At 41.8% G+C, this 14,847-nt stretch overlaps 1 protein-coding gene across 3 annotated transcripts in view; it reads left to right on the top strand.

The window, feature by feature from the left end:
• Positions 1–14,847, top strand: part of NDST2 (N-deacetylase and N-sulfotransferase 2) — an 84,345-nt gene that overhangs the window by 17,246 nt on the left and 52,252 nt on the right. Inside the window, exons 1-2 of one of the 3 annotated variants that reach the window (XM_085312262.1) lie at positions 13,343–13,431; positions 14,185–14,247. The exons of 1 other annotated variant lie outside the window; for it this stretch is intronic. The gene's annotated coding sequence lies outside the window, so the exon portion shown is untranslated. Of the gene's footprint in view, positions 1–13,342; positions 13,432–14,184; positions 14,248–14,847 lie in introns of those variants that run through there. One more of the 3 variants, XM_085312261.1, reaches the window with a different exon arrangement.

Raw genomic sequence — 14,847 nt, 5'->3', positions numbered from 1 at the left:
AATACCTACAAAAAAAAAAAAATAGACTGCTACTGTTGACTACTGTTGTCTCACCTTCTGTTGCAGCTTTACCTATATATCTTTGTTTTGTTTCTCTTAAATTATAAGCTCATTTTTGTTCTGTGTTTGTGCAGCACCCTTCCTAACACTGTTCTTCACTTCTAGTAGCTACAGTGATACAAATTATAAACATTTCCTGCAAAAGAAACTGCTACTATTATGTCTTCCCCACTGCCTGTAGAGGATCAGAGCATCCATCCGTCCAGATTCAGTGCCCTTTTGTTACTGACAGTATTTCCTGTTATTCAAGAACAAATTCTGTGGAAGGCAGTTGTGTTAAAATGCCTAGGAGATGTTTATTGCTGATCTGCAGGAGTAGAAAAATGTGGTGCTCTGGAACGGGAGGGTTTCTAACTGTTGTGATGTTTCTTGTTATTAATTTAAATGTGCTTATTATAAGTATTGAAGTCTCATACCTTTCCTGGCTCTTGACATCCAGTGTTATATTGTCATGGTAAGTACTACTGGATAATTGTGTATGTGGAATTGTATAATCTCAAATCAGCCAAATTTTGCCACTGATTTTCATTGTATATTCCCTTGTTCTGACATTAGGAAACCAAATTCATAGTTCGTAATCTGTCTACTCTGTCCTCTTGACTGTTTTAGGCTTTTATATATACCTCTTAAACCTATCCCCTGTCTGAATGAAAACAAAAAGTCAGATTTCATATGAGTTTCTTTTTGTTAGTTTTTTTCTTTAGCAATTTCAATGGCTTCAATATTGTTATTTTAGGATAAAGTGGTGAGAACTGAACAGTGTTTCACAGTGGAGAGCATATATTAATGCTTCTTGTACTATTTACCTTTGCATTCCTTGTACATCTTAATATAACTTACATTTTACTGCATTTTTGACTATCACTTCTTATTGACTACATTGCATACCTTTGTGAAGGAGCATGTCTAGTTCCCCACCTCTTTTTTTTTTTTTTTTTTTGAATTAATAATTTATATATGACCCTGTTGAAAATAGTATGAGTAGTATAGTTTTCACTGTCTATTACTTTGCTTTTATTAACCTTAAATTTAATGTGCTGGAATTTTTCTTCTTCTTAGTTTGATTCTTCTGAATGTATAAATCTATTCTGTTTGTTGCAATTTGTTTGTATTGCCAGAGTATTTAGGAACGCTGATCACAGGTCAGATGCCAGCTGTTTTGGGTGCTCTGTGAATGCTGGGTGTTTTGGGTGCTGTGTGCACCACAAAAATGAGCCACTGTTTCAATTCATTTGGAAGCTATAGAAATTAGACTTAATAATCTAAAAATCAGTGTGCTGCTGTTTGTGCTTCTTTATAGTGTGATGTTTGCTACTTCAAATATTTATAATCTTTTTGTATTGTTTCTATTTGATTAGTTCAAATAGATGTATTTGCTGTTCACCACTGTTAGGATTTTATCAGATTTTATTGAGAGCTTGTTTCATGTCAGTGTTATGTGCCTTTTTTCTTGAATCTTTTTAGTCTGTATTTTATGCCATTTCTGTAATTTGAAAGTTGTTTCTGTACAGATTGGATTATGTTTTCCTCTTAATGGAAAATGTTCTTATTAGACTCCTTTGCATATAACAAGTCTTCTCCTGCCTCGTTAATGTAATGTAGCCTGGTTTATAACCCACTGTAATCATAACCAAAAGACTTTGTCGTTCTCTGATGTTTCCGTTTGCTTGTTAGGTTGTTCCCTTCTTAAATGGCAGAGTAATTTTCTCTGCATTCTTCATCTTGCATCTGCTTCTTTTGCCTCAGATGTTGCTGGTCTAAAAATGGGACAGGAATTTACCCTGAACTCAGTGGACCCCAGATACTGTATTTGAGCATCTTTGTAGGCTATAGTCTATAAAATATGCGTTTGATGCCTCTCGTAGGGAGGAAGCTCTGAAAGAGGCCTGAGCTAAATCACAGCTCTGTCCTCTCCACATCCCTCTGCCCCCGGGGATACCTGGAGTTAACAACAGGCTGCTCAGATAAACCAGTGATCCGACCCAGATTTTCCAGCTGTTCCCCCTCCCCCCCATGCCACCTAAGCCGTATCCAGCCTACAGCAGCAGCTACCTGTTAGCTGCTGGGGGCCTGTCACCGCTTGTCAGCAGTTGTGCGTTATTTCCATACCGCAGCTTCAGAATCCGTGCCTGTCTCCGGAGCTCCGCAGAGGCTTTCCTTGCTGCTGTTGCCTAGGTTATAGAGCTGCCTGTGCTGCAAAGCGGGCTGATGAATGGCGCAAAGGAGGATCTGCTGGCAGAAGGTTGCTGAGAGACAAATCTAAGGGCAGAGCCCTTTCCTGCCAAACTGGAGGTCTGAATTTCCACTTGTACCAGTGTCTTCAGTTGTCAAAAATAACATGCTGTGTGCTGGGGAATTCCTGATACTTCCTGTAGCAAGGAGAAAATAGCACGGTTCCACCGTTTAGCGTAACACGGTGTGTGATACGATATGTGAATGCTGCCTTTGCTCCGGCATTAGATGCCCGGGGGCCTTGTTTGCCAGCATAGCTGTGAATGCAGGTTTCTTGCAGATCTGTTTCAAAGGGTTGTCGCCTACTTCTTTGAGGTTCCCTGGGGACCAGTGAAAGCTTGGGCAATCAAGCCAACGTGACTTTTACTTTTACTTAGGTGAGGGCTGGGGAGAGGGTTCCCTGGTTTCTGAGCACTTCATTGCTCTGCATTAACCTTCCCCTTGAGCAGAAGGTGGCTTGGCCAAGAGCAGTGGGCCCAAGCAGCGTAAGGACAAGCACCGTCGTGGCAGGGCCGGGCTCCCTCGACACAGCCTCCCCAGCGTGGTCGGCCTCCGAGTTTCCTTGTACTTGCGTTTCCGGCCAGAACAAGCTCGCTCTCTCCTCCCAAGTGCTCCAGGAGGTCACTAATGAACCTCAGCGGGAAAAGACAAAAGCAAGTTCATGAATAGCTTTACAGACCCCTTCTCCCGCCCACCCCCACTTCTGTCCTGGGAATGTGCTGCCCACGCAGTGACCAGAGAGGAATTTGGAGGCATTTGCAAGACAATGCCATATCAAATGTTTCGCTCTGGCGCTTTGTTCTGGTTTTCTCAAAACCGATTACATGTTTCCTTTTGATTTGCATGAATAAGCGCATCGCTCTGAGCCTAAAAAGGGGAAAATGCATTTGCAAATGTGTGAAGTCACATAACTGTAATAAATTGCTTTAATTACATATGGTGTGTATAGTTCTTGGAAGCCTGTTAGGCATTTCTTCCTCCAACAAGTAGCCTTTGCTGTTTGCTCGCTGCTGCCTACAGGCTGGCCGTCTTCCCGAAATAATCCTCACCTGAATTCTGAGTTTCCTGGTTGACAGACCCTCATTGAGATCCTTCTTGACCCTCAAATGCCCAGGTCATCTTGGATGCTGTTCCAGTGAATAACACGTGCTTGAGTAATATATTTTTAATCTGGTTTATGAAGGTATTAGAAAGATTGAAAAGTTACAGCTCAGTGTAGAGTTGTCTCACCAGCAAATACAGTTTTAGCTAAATAGTCAGCACAGGGGGTTGTCATCTGTATCACCCTCCTCAGGCAGTCAGAGCTTCTGGGTGCTCAAACAGTGTTCTTGTATACTTTTCTGCAGTTGTTGTTTTTCCTGGCAAGTGCTATCTATGTTCTGTCTATTTTGTTTTCCTTTATTATTCAGAAGGACTGGGAAGGGATGTTGTCAAAGCACTTTGGCTTTTTTATCTTTGCATAACAGAAGCTGCAAAAATAAAAGGTATTACTATGCTATTTTTACTACTCAGTAAATAATATTTCTCATTCCCTTTTCTTGTCTGCTGTTGTGTGTACTTTACTTACTGGTGTTTGTTTCAGTCTAGAATGTGAATGTGCTTTTTAACTCTTCTTTTGTAAGATAGATGGTTTTGCAATTGCTTTGCTGATGTAAATTCCTACAACGAACAGGAGTGATCTAGGGTTTTGTGGAATATGAGAAAAGATCTTAGTTCAAGTTGAAAATGAGGGGGCAAAGATTCAAGGAAAGCTTTTCTCCTTTCTGTTGGTGCTTCTCTGTATCTGCGGGGGGCGGGGGGGCGGAAGGCTGTTCAGTATTGCTCGGATTAAACGTGGAAATAACACTGACAGTAAAATTTTTTCTTCCTCTGGAAAGAAATGATTTTCAGATGGCTCAGAGTCAATTTGGAGAGCCAAAACAACCATTCACATCATGGTGGCCTGTCTGTGCTCATCACCCCCATAGCTTTTTCGGAAGAGCTCCAGGAAGGACAGCCAGACTGATCCTACGTGCATAGAAATGACCTTTATGCAGCCCTTCCCAGAACGGGAAAACTGATAGCGTTCATTTATTCTGCAGCTCGTATCTCTACATGTGTGAAAAACAGATAGTTGTTCTTCCGTCCTGAAACTTTCTCTCTAGAAGTTGCTATGCTCTCAGGATATGACGACCATACTAATGAATTTATCAATCACAATAATCTGATTAAATTGATAGGGGAGAGGGAGCCAACAGATGATACAAATAGATTATTTTAAGATAGATGAATTATCCAATACCAATTTGACTCACTCAACATGTGAATAGAAGTGTTGCACGAGAGATTTATTGATAACCAACATAATAGATTACACTGTACATTTTTCATTTGAGAGGAGGGGCTCACATACATTTATAGGGACCTGTTTAATAGAACAGTGGCAAAGTACTGCATGGAAGAAAAACCGTATATATATTACTTTAATTTTACTTATTTTTATATGGATAGATATGTGTATATGCATTTGCTTAGGACTGGGATATAACATGGACAGTAATAGAGATGAAGACTAGCATGGATTTTCAGTCTTGTGTCGGGTACTTTGGCCAGGACCTGAAGAAAGCATGTTCAGGCGTCTAGGGAACTGAGGGCTAAGTAAGAAGAGAGTTGCCTCATGTCCCTGAGGTTTCAGGGGTCAATACCCTAGAGGATGGAGATAATGGAAGGGAAGCTTTCTGTCAGGGAGCATATGTTTTTGTGAAGATTACACTGTGTATAGATTAGGACTTTGGGGAGGGAGGGAATGGAAGGATGTGCTTGGAACATGAGACCATCTGCCAGTACCTTGGCATAGTCATTTCATTAATGAGATACTTATTAGCTTGAGTCCAGCTGAGATAGACCAGAAAGGCAGCAAAAAGGACAGAAAATTGTAATCCAGATGCATTTTAAAACAGAGAAGACAGAGCTTTGGTGACTTGTAAAATATGATTTTGTTAAATTAACTGTCCTTGTTCTGTTTGATCAGAAGGTATCAGTCTTGTCATTACTGAAAAGTGTTTTCCTTAATTTTATGATGCAGTTTGGGACACCCTAAGGTAGGGAAAAGTACATCATGGATTTTGAGCTGGACTGGACAAGAAGGTGCCGGAAGAAAGAGAAAGCTACCATTTTTACTGGGAAGCTGTTTTTGCATCAAATGACTGTCTGGGAGGTGCCCTGTATTTAATATTTTGTCTTATTTGTGGTGATGAAGGATTGCACCTGGACAAGAGAACTGTGATAGAGCTACGCTCCAAGTCCTGGCTATGCCAGGTGCCTCGGGAGCCCAGCTCTCGTACAGGTTACTTGCCTAGTCTGCCTCGTGCAAAATGCGAGGGGTTTCTGAGCAGGCACAAAATAGTGCTCCCGTTTCCTTTGGAGAAAAAAAGCCAGGAATCTAGGAATCTAAATTCCTGATTCTGCTGCTGCCTGGGTCAGTGAATATCCGCTGTTGTGCTCTGTCTCTCGGTTTCCCTGTCCTGTAAATCAGGAAAATGATACCTTCTGCTGGTGAGAGCTTTGCTATCGATTTGTGGACACAAGACTTAAATGCAATTCTGTTTAATCCAGTCCTTGTTTTCTTTGACATTTGGGCTGGATTTGAGTCTGGGTGCAGATGAGATGGCAGAATCCTCACTTGGACAAAATCGTGGTTACAAGTGTCAAGTGGTTGGAGTGCTGCTGTTTGGGAAATGATCTCCCCTCTGTGTCTTATTATATTGTAGTTCAGGTTGGACTGGTAATTAAGCTGAAGGGGAGGACAAGCAAAGAAAGCGTTTCCCACGAAGAGTCTTATAATCTGCAACTGCCTACATCCCCAGGAGCCTGGATTTGTTCAGGGCACGGTGCGAGGTTTGTGCGCTTTACCAGGCTTGTATGTGAAGATGGTCTGATAAATAAGGCTGGGTGAAAGCAATTTCTGTTTGTGCTGTTAGGATAAAAAAGGCAGTTTCCCCTAACATTTTTGCTGATTTATGACATAACTCATGGGGGATTGTTGCTGACTTTGTCTCTTGGAAATCTGTTGAAACAAAAGAAACATGCATTTTCAGGAAATGAATAGAAAAATATAGTTTAGCAGTGTCAACACACCTACGCAGAATGAGCCTTAACTGGAAGGAGTTCAGTTAGTCATTCACTTCAGAAATTCTCTTTTTATATTGAGGAGTGAAGAAGATTAGTGAATCTGTGTTATTACAGAGATAAGAATGAGTTTTGGTTGGTCCCAAAGGAGAAAAGTTTTTTAACTTTATGAAACAAATCTTTGCTGTAATTCATGTGTAATGCATAGCCAGTTCCATGCCAAAAAAATCATTATAATACTGTACACTGTGGTGCTTATACACTTAAGTATATGTGTACATACCTGCAAAACATAAATATCAGTCCTGACTCTGTGCCTGTTGAATTCAGTGGAAACACTTCTGCTGATTGTGGCGTGTGTTAGACCAGATTCCCATGCTGGCATGTAAACGTTGTATAAGGCTCCAGCTGAAGGTGGTTCTTCTGCATAGTGTTTTTCACTTGCCTTAAAAAAAAATATTTATTTGAAAGTCTTGAAAAAAATGAACACTGGGTCCTGCTGTGTTTCATCTACTGAAACGCTGTTGGATAGTATCCTATGGTGATAATATTCAACTGCTGTTATATGCTTTTTAAATTGACAGTTCATGTGATTTCTTTCTCAAGTAGTAGGAGAGTGTTGCTGGTCCCACAAGGGCATGATAGGTGAGGGTTTTGGCTCAGTCTATGTGTCTAAAAGGCTTTACACTTAGTGAAGCCATGAAGAAACCTCCATCTGGCTGGATGCCTCTCTCAAAAACACAAGTGTGGCCTTATTCAGAAATGATGCTGGGAGAGAGTTGTGTTGTATACATTGGTCTCTCGGGAGGAGAGGAGTGGGAGGGGGGGCCTTCGCTGATGTTCCAGCTAAGCCAGGAAATTCAGATGTTTACATGACAACACATGGATTTAAATCACTGATGATGGATTCAACTCAAATTACTGTGAACGGGTAAAATGAAAAGGGAGAAGAGAAAGCATGAAGGAAGCAGAAAGCTTGTAATGTGAGATCTGAAAAGAAAGTAAGCAGGGAAGCAGAAATTTTCATTTCATTTTAAGCACAAAAGCTCCCTTTACTTGTTTGTGTGCACTGTAAATTTGTGGCGCTCTCCGCAGCGCTTTCCTTCCCGCGGCAGGGCACACAGCCGAGTGCCTGCGGTTGGAGTGTTTCGTACCACTTTGCTTTCGTGCCTTTCGGGGTCAACGATCCGCAAACAACGCGGCGCTGAGCTGCTTTCGCTGTGCTTCCCCGAGTCGATCTCTGAGCACTGTCACTTCTCGCCGATGGTAATCCAGTGTCTTGGAGAATCCAGAGGCTTTTTTGATTAGCTAATCTCAAAGCATTTATGGTGTTCCTTGAACTCAGGTCGGTTGACCATGTGTACCTTTTTCAGATGCCATTCTTCCTGGCAGTTCAACCACAGTCAAATTGTTGACTTCAAAAGAGCAAGTAAAAGGATATGGCCAAGTCCTTGCACCTGTAGCGTTAAAAGGATTGGTATTTCTTTCCTCTTCACACTTTGTTCTTGTGCTATGCTTTCAGATCGCTGCAATCTTTAAGTGTTGTCTCGTGGAACGTAAGGGAGGAAGAATAACTGGTTCGTGCAAAGAGCTTTTCTAAGCAGTAACGAACAACAGGATCAAGCACTTACAGCAGTTACATTCTTTTAAAGTGGATTTGTGTGCCAGGTTGTTTTTACCTCAGTGTCCCAGGAAATATAAAGGAAGAGGGGAGGGTGGGAGGCAGAGCTAAAATAGTGTGCTTAAACGTTCTTCCAGACAAGCTCATATGGAAGCAGAGACGTCTGTGGAAGGCTTGGTACATGTCTCCAGTTGATTGCATGACAAGGTTTGGCGAGGGTTTGAGCATTTTTATAGCCAAGCGTGGTGGCAGTTAGGAGCCCCCCGGGAGGAGGGAACAGGCTGTTCAGCGTTTGTGTGCTCCTCACCAGCCGACAGCACCTGCAGCACTTGCCATCAGCAACCGGTGCAGAGGCATTTTGGAAAGCAGCAGCAGTGAGGAGCAGGGCTCGAGAAAGCTGTGGGGGAAGAGAGAGCAAACTGTCCTATCTCCAAGCGTGGGAAAGATCCTAAAGACAGGAGTTTGTGTCTGAGTGTTGTCTGAGCTGAAACTGGGGCTGAGCCGGTGAAAGGTGAATTGGGTAAGAAGTTTTGGAATCTTCTTTCCGCTCCTCCCTCTGAAAGCAGGAATTGTTTTAGCTGGTTTCTGTGCTTCCACATATGCACATTACCTCCCTCTCACCTATTCAAAAAGGCAAAATGCACTAATTAAGCGGGGGTAGATACAGCAAATCTGCTAACAAGCTTTATCCCTTTGTAGTTTGGCTTCAAGATACCATATTTATTCTCTTTCCGGATTTGGAATTTGTTCAGCTTTGCCCTTTTGCATCCAGGACGAAGACCCATGTCTGTAATTTTTATGGAGTACTGGATGGAATGTCTCTTTAAGTATTATTTCTGTACAGCAACTTCTGCTGTGGCCACTTACTGGGCATCTTGGAGGTTATTACTGTGACTCTGAAACTCCATACAAGGAAGGCTGTTTAAACAGTACACTTGAACTAAATTATGGGTACAGCTCCGTTCTCTTCACTATAGTGTCCCTTTATACTTGTATCAAACTTGCATTTTATACCTTTTATTTGGGTACAGATTATTGGTTTTATTTGATTTTTACTTTTTATGAAAGTGACCATTTTTTAATTTTAATTAGCCCCTTAGTAGGGGGAAGGATCATAACTTGGGAATTGTCACTTTTTAACATTGTTGGCTTCTTTGTGGGGTTAAGTGAGGAGGTGTTTATAATTTATCAGCTTCTTTCCCCACCTTCTCAGATGTTAGAGAAATCTCCTCTGTAATGCAGAGTGTACTTCACGTTATGATAAAAGACAGAGGCAAAAGGAAGCATAAGGAGCCTGAAGAGACGATACCATCCAGGTCAAATATTGACAATGGTAAATGAAAAATGTAGAGATGGAATTACATGGACTTAAGGTCAGCAAAGCTCTGACTTTACTTGCTGTATTTAAAGGAGGGATAAAATAAGAGAAATAAATGATACCCCTCTTGAATTTCTCCATAGTAGCTGTCAACTTCACTGTAAATTCGGTATCACTATTTGGGCACAAAGCCTTTATATTGTATTCTGTTGACATTAAATTCATTCCTGCGGAAATCTGGCTCCTAGGTGTTTTCAGGCTGTCTGTCTGGAAACCTAACATTTCATTCTTTCATCAGTCTGATAATTTGGTTGCTAATTTTGTAAAAACATACTTTTTCTTAAGATAACAGTGGCTTTATGACTGGTACAGGAGAGATGAGGATTCAGTTTTTCAGCATGACTCATGATGTATTGGGATGAGGGAAAGGCTAATACCAAGTTAGGGCCTTTAATTCTTTGAGATGCTATTAAGTGTGAATGGTACGGGAAGGGGAAGCCCAAGCGAGCCACGAGCAGAGCTGTGTAAGTGGCCTGAACGGGGTAAGGTTCAAAGGCAGAACTTTGGTCCTTCAGCCCAGCACCAGCATCTCAATGAGAGCGTTGCTGCGGCTCTGTGGCAGGATGGGAACTGCCACTCTGTTAAGATCCTAATTTTTCCCTTCCATGGGACCAAAAGGAGGGATCTGTATCAACAGAAGTTCCTCAGCTGAGGAAGCTGTTTACTTCCCATCCATGTGTTGAGAGCAGTAAAAGAAAGAGAGTAAGGAAAGAATTTTAATATTTTGACTGTAGTCATTTCCTCTTCTCAACTTTCTTGTCTCATCACAAAGTTAACGTGATTTTAGTTGCTAGGCTGCAACACTGGGAAGACAGTTGTAACTGATACTGTTTTCCCCATTGGCCTTGAGGGCAATTGGTTTGCTTTTTTGCTTATTGGGAGGCATACAGCTACCAGCTCCTGAAGGACAGAAGAGGACAGAGGCAAAGACAGATGGCAGTTGTGGTTTTAACTCTTGACTGCTTGCATTACCTATTTGAAAAATGGGACTGCTGGAGCCGTCAGGGTTGTGGGGATTTCAGAGCAGTGCGATGCAAAGGAGCACAGCCATGCTGATGGCAGGCTGGGTCCCTGCCGCATGCCATCCATGAGGAACTATAGAGGAACTGTATGTGTTAAGATAATCCACTTTGATAGCAGATGTCTCTGATTAACTATTTCAAGCATATCCTTGCTGCCTAGTTTCCTTCTCTCTCTCTCTCTCTCCCTTGGAGTTTGTGCCAGGGAACGCAGCTTTCTCCATGATGCTTCTTTCTTGAGCACTTGCACTTCCGAAGAGTGAATTTTCTGGTAATTACTCCTTGATTTCACTGTTTCCCACATAGCTCTGCTCCTTTTATCCTCCCTAATAATGTTTTCCCCTTTTTTTCCTGTTTGATTTTACTGTTCCTTCCTGCTCCTACCAGGAGCCTTTGGTGTGTGTGGTCTTTGTGCAGCGTTGAGCTGTAAAGCTACACAACTCTTTCAGCAATCTTGTGAAGTATATGGTATCCAGGAAAAAAAATGCAAGCTTCATGTATTTTTCTTCCTGTGTTTCTTATTCTCTGTTTTATTCTGTTATGGAAATTAAGTAAAAATCCCTCCCATTTACTAGGCAGAGCTTTCTACTCTCTGTTTATGTCCCTATAAATCTTTTTATATTAAGACTCTATGGAATTATTTTTTATGTTTTCTCAATGTATTGCTTTATCATTATGTATTTTCACTGTACTTTTTTTTTTTATATCTTCTTAAACGAGGTGGTTCAGAAATGCCATGTTTCTCTGATGTAATTACAACAAAGGCATATAAAGTAGGATTGTTGTCCATCTAGTGTTACTAGGAACATTTGCCCAGACTGAGGATTAAATCTTTGTGGGAAAATAGTTCTACTTATGTTTGGGCTCCCATACGTGTACTGTTCTTCTGACTAAGTGAACCCTGTTCTATTTGATTAGGGCAAATGTTAAGGTTTCAGGGCTTAAAAATACTAAGCACCCTTCTCGTTTTCTAGAAAGCTGATTTATCCCCTAATGGTGAGGGGGACCACACACATGCTCTCATGTGTGTCAAGAGCGCTCCAGATAGCATCTGTTGCATTCAGGTTTGGCCTCTTTTCCAGAGCAGTAAATGAAACTTCCAGTTTGGCTGGTGTTTTAAGAAATAAAGCTGTCAGGAATACAGATGTCATTCCTTATCAAGTCTGCCCATGGCACACACCCGACTAACAGGAGCGCCTTCAGGAGTCAGCCTGGCCACGTTCCTGCGCGCTGCAACAGCTTTCTTACTCTATTGTTATGGCTGGTAAATTTGTAACTAAATACAAACACAGGAAAAGATATGATACTCCTAGAGTTAATGACATCTTTCCAAAATCATTTAATTGTGCACTGGGCGAGGTCCATTCCATTAGTGAATGTTTTGATGCCTAGAGATGAAATATATTGTTCTCTTCTCTGTTTAGCATTTGGAAGGTGTTGTCTAGCAGCTGTTGATAACAGTGGGAACGTGCACTTTGTGCTAGGAGCTTTTCAAACATACAGACCTGCTCACTGCTCACAGGTGACGTAGACAGATGAATGTGTATGAGGGAGGGAAATGGAAAATTGCTAGGCACATTTTTTGCCACTTGACTTGGCTTTCTGTGGAAATACGGCAGTGTCATCCCTTAATGTTGCTTTAAACACCCCTTTAGTGAAAGATTCTTACAATTAAATCGGATTTGATCAATTCCAGTCATATGCAAGTGGTGCAAAAATCTATCTTTTGGGTAATATCACTCTGTGTATTGTGTCACTGCTTACTTATCCATTATTGCATTCAGTTTAAGTCACCTCGTTCAACTAATGTTTAATTTTGCCCTCTCCTCCTGTTTTTGTTGAGCTTCTAGTTCTGTCAGTTGTGACAGGCCATAGTGGAAAACCATGGGACTGTGAAGGCCCAGAGTGATTTTTTCTCACTGATGCAACTTTTTCTGAGCTTCTATAAGTGTGAGGAAGTCGCATTTTTAAAAGCTGAAGAAAAACTGATTTGTAATCTGTGTTCCTCTTTGCATGTGTCCTCTGCATTTGTGATCTACATGCCAGTTGCGCGCCATCTGCTACTCTTCTGAGTTCATGGCCTTGGACTGTCGTCTGCTTAGATTAAGTTGATGCTTTTAGTTTTTTTTCTGTCTACTGTATTCTGCCAAGTGAAAACAGCTAGACCAGAGTGATATTCCACCTTAGTCTGAATCCCCACTTTGGAAAGAGTTGTCATCAGAAGGTGCAAGACACTTCATAGTGAAAGGTCAGGGGAAAGCTTGCCCCTTGTGGAACTGAGGTTAAATCCCATTAATTGGAAGTTGATTACCCAACTTCTTTGGGTCCTGCCCACTGTCATGGGGGTAGTAGACATGGAAGAGGCGTATGCAGTACTATAGTATAAATATTAATAATAATAAACTCCCGATTTGATTGTTTTGCTCAGGGAGTTCCCCTCGATAGTCATGGTTCTGTGAAAAATACTTACTGGTTTATTTTTTACAGTGACAACAAACATTCATCCTTTATGTGGTTTAGTTGCAGTAGTTTTGCTGTCACATCTGACTGTTTCAATGTTTGCTCTGATGTGTTGGGATTTGTGGAGGCCAGAGATGCAGACTTTTTCTTTCTGCCTTCTAAAAACTATTTTGTGAAGCTACATAATGATTCTAGATCAAAATAAAAGAGGAAGGTTGTATATGGAGGAAGGCTGAGGAAGAGTAGGTGCATTTTTCTAACCTGATGCTTGTGTGGTCCAACCATCATTCTGATATTCCTGGAAAAAGCTAAGCTTGGCTCTTGCTGTAAATTTGCAGTGTAAGTAGGAAGGAACTAGGAATGCTCGGTTTTATTTACCGACAGCACAAGTGTGCTTATTTGTTTGCTAATTGGTTGCAGAGGTATTAAAGTCAATAAAGATAAAGGTAAACTCAAAGGTCGACGCGTGAGCTGGAGAGCTACAGCAGAGCGCTCGTGGATCTATGTGACAGAGAGCCGGTGCAGAAGAGCTGCCTCGAGAGGCTGTCCAACGAGTATGGCAAAAATCGCCTTTCGGCCCCGTCGCTGCTCTGCTCTGAGCTCTCTGGGTTTCATCCGCTCCGCTGAAGGTGCTTGTCACGGCAAGCTGCTCTGTGCGCGCGTGTGTGATCCCTAGGCAGCTGGAAGAGTAGAGGAAGGGTGTAGCTCCATCCTTTGGTAGTTTGAAGTTGTTTCACAGGACACTTAATGGTCCCAACTCTTATATATGCTTCGGCAACAGTCTGCACAGACTTCGTCACACAACTGAAGTTTTACTGAACTGACTAAGCCGTGGCCAAGACTAAAGAGGCAGCGTCTTGTTGTTTGCTTTCTTGACCTTTTCAAAGGCAACAGCATTAATGAAGAGATGTGAGAAATCCCCTGCTTGCTTGTTCGGTTCTCAGCTCACGCCGCATTTGCTTGTTCAGCCAACTTTATCCCTTGTGGTTTACCTCTAAATCCAGGTTCCTGGTTTTCTCCTGCACTTGTCATTTCTCATGTCACCCCGCTCTTTCTCACTCTTGCACAACCCAGCCTGCCGAAGTGCACCTCTGCGTCACCGTCTAGCCAGCGCCAGCTGGGCTGTTGTCATGGCCCCGCTCAGCCCGCGTGCCACGGTTAGCGTAGGGTAATCATTACCTTGGTTCTGGAGAGCGAAGGTACTCCTGCTAAGTAAATGTTTACAAACACTGATGGAGGCTAACTTTGGGGAAGGGAGAGAGAAGCCCTGTTCAAAGCCTTGTTTCTTTTTATTTATTTTAAAACAGAACGTTGTTCCTCGGAGGGAAGCAGCTGATGGGTATTTTTCCTTCCCCTGATTGTGATCAGAGGTAAGTGCAGAATCTTTTGACTTTCTGCGGGCTGATGTCTCCAGAAGCTCACTTAGTGCTTTTTAAATGGTCTCGTGTCAAAATACAGAGGTAAGAAGTCAGGTGGAGAAAGGAAGCTAGTTTTGTTTGCAAATTTCCTCCTTCCCCGCTTAGGGTGGTTTGCAGAGGAAGCAATTCCATGCTGCTTGACTTCAGTCACATGGTTGTCAGTATGAAGTGGCAGCAGAGTTAATCTGGATCAGAAATGTATTTCTGATGCAATTCCTGAGTGAGATAGGAAGGTGTGTTTGATTATTGCTAAATATTATTTTATTTAAATAGATTTGATACTTGCATAACTTGCGAGCAGTATTTGGGGAAATGTTGTTTATCCATTGACTGACTTTGAAAAGGAAGGGGAAGGAAGTAGGCTAAAAAGCTTTTAGTTTCAGATTTTACTTTTTACAGAATCTCTGACCCATGCATAACAGCTCTAAGTTCCCTTTGGGAATGACTATGTTTATGTTGCTCTCAGCATACTGGAACTGCATTCATGACTTATACCCACAGGAAATATCATAAATGTAATTAAAAATAGAAATATTGGATTGCTCTTCTGTG

The sequence above is a fragment of the Rhea americana genome, unplaced genomic scaffold (genome assembly GCF_003343005.1).
Source record: "Rhea americana isolate MKP2758 unplaced genomic scaffold, rheAme1 scaffold_36, whole genome shotgun sequence".
Classification (NCBI taxonomy): domain Eukaryota; kingdom Metazoa; phylum Chordata; class Aves; order Rheiformes; family Rheidae; genus Rhea; species Rhea americana.
The sequence above is the reverse complement of the archived record's forward strand: the minus strand, read 5'-3'. Positions and strand labels throughout refer to the sequence as shown.